This window comes from Zalophus californianus, chromosome 15 (genome assembly GCF_009762305.2).
Source record: "Zalophus californianus isolate mZalCal1 chromosome 15, mZalCal1.pri.v2, whole genome shotgun sequence".
NCBI lineage: Eukaryota > Metazoa > Chordata > Mammalia > Carnivora > Otariidae > Zalophus > Zalophus californianus.
The window spans coordinates 38,326,491-38,328,402 of record NC_045609.1 but is presented as its reverse complement, the minus strand read 5'-3'; the positions used below and the strand labels follow the sequence as shown (position 1 = coordinate 38,328,402).

At 40.1% G+C, this 1,912-nt stretch overlaps 1 non-coding gene across 1 annotated transcript; it reads right to left on the bottom strand.

Annotated features, from left to right (window-relative positions):
- Positions 1 to 1,522: 1,522 nt before the first annotated feature.
- Positions 1,523 to 1,629, bottom strand: LOC113924034. Its single transcript, XR_003520516.1, has one exon. It is a non-coding gene; the product is annotated as a U6 spliceosomal RNA (small nuclear RNA).
- Between the last annotated feature and the right edge of the window lie 283 nt (positions 1,630 to 1,912).

The window sequence follows — 1,912 nt, the reverse complement described above, 5'->3', positions numbered from 1 at the left end:
AAATCATGGCCCAACATCTAACCACTGCTTCTCAAACCATTGTAATGAGCACAGAAATCATCCAGAGCACTTGCTTAAATGCAAAAACCTCAGCTCAGGAGGTCTGGATGGGTCCTGAGACTTGTATCTCTAACCAATTTGCCCGGGGTGTACAGATGCTGCTGATACATAGACCACATTTGGAGTAGTAACCACAGGGCACAGACCTGCGCTGTCTGCCGGCCACATGTGGCTACGGAGCATTTGAGGTGTTGCTAGTGCAAGTGAGGAGCTCAGTTTTTATTCATTTAATTGTAATTATTTGAAATGTAAATTTAAAAAAACTAAAGCATTATAATTAAATTTAATTAAACTTAATTAAAATTAAAGTATTAAATATTTTCCCATTAAACACAATTTATTGTTTTGGTAGGACTCTATTTTATTTTAACCACTGAAAATTTAACATGTGAACTGAGAAGGGCTGGAAGTGTGAAATATACACTGGATTTCAAAGACTCAGCACTTAGGGGGAAAAAGTTTGCAATATCTCATTAATAATTTATTTCTATTGATTAACACTGAAATGAACATGTTTTGAATACACTGGGTTACCTAAAATCTATTATTGGTTAGTAGAAATTTTTTAAATTTTGGTGGATGACAGGTAGTAGAGTGAGTGAGCTTACGTTATATTTCTATTGAACAGCCGTGGTCTAGATCATTCACCAGCCTGAACACCTGTTTGTCTGAGCTCCAGGTTATCAACATTCCACTGACCCATGGTCTGGGCACTGTACTCAAACTGACGTATCCTGAGGTTACTGGGTTGTTTTGCATGAGCTTGCGGCGCAACCACATATCAACCCCATTGTCTTTTTGTCACCTGATATTCATTAGCTCTCCCCTAACGTCCACATGTGCGGTCTAGACTTGTGAGCTATTACCATCGTTCAGATAGTAGAATTTGCCCTAGTCAGTTTCTCCGGCTTGTTTCAGCCCATTCTTCCTGCCAGTCAGAGTCTCCCCTGCATCTCAACTCCCATCATTCAACATCTCTCTCTCAACTTCACAGCTTCCTCCTGTTTGATAAGCTTGCCCTCGTGTCTTCGACGGGGGCAGCAAATAATTGTTAAAGGGGACAGGCCACATCTAGAATAGAAAATAGTAAGGAGCCACTGACACGCTGTCTACAATCAGGAACTCTTTAAAACAGAGTCTGATAAGTCCTTCTGTGGGAATGACCTACATACATTTTTTTTTCAAATGGTGTTATAGAAAAACATTTAATGACACGGAACATTGTCCTTAATGTATTTAAGTGCTAAATGCATGTAACATGACAGTATATAAAGAATACTATTTTCAAGTATATATTTACATAAGTGGAAAAAAGACTAGTACACAAATATATCAAAATGTTAAACACGGTTATCTCTCAATGATGGAACTGAAATCACTTTTATTTTCCTTGCAGAATGTTCTGCTTGCATCATCTTGTTTAATACTTGGGATCATTGGCATTTTATTTTATTTTATTTTTTTAAATACGGAATGCTTCAAAAATCTGCATGTCATCCTTGTGCAGGGGCCATTCTAATCTTCTCTGTATCATTCCAATTTGAGCAAATGTGCTGTCAAAGCAAGCACAGGATCTTTGGCATTTTACAAGAGACGGAAACCGAGTCTCAGAGAGGTTACCCAGTCTGTCCTGGGGCCCTCTGCTGAAGCACAGGGCCCTGGGGGATCTACTCTCTCACTGGCAAAGCCTCGGGCTCTTCCCCCAGACCCACTGCTGCCCTCCTAGGGGGTGGGGCCCGGAGGGTCTTGTAAGTACAGGATATCCAGATTTCAGCAAAACGTCCAATTACAGCCTATCCTCCTAGTTATGCTTTAAATCCATTTGCCTAGTCGACGACACAGCTTTAGCTTT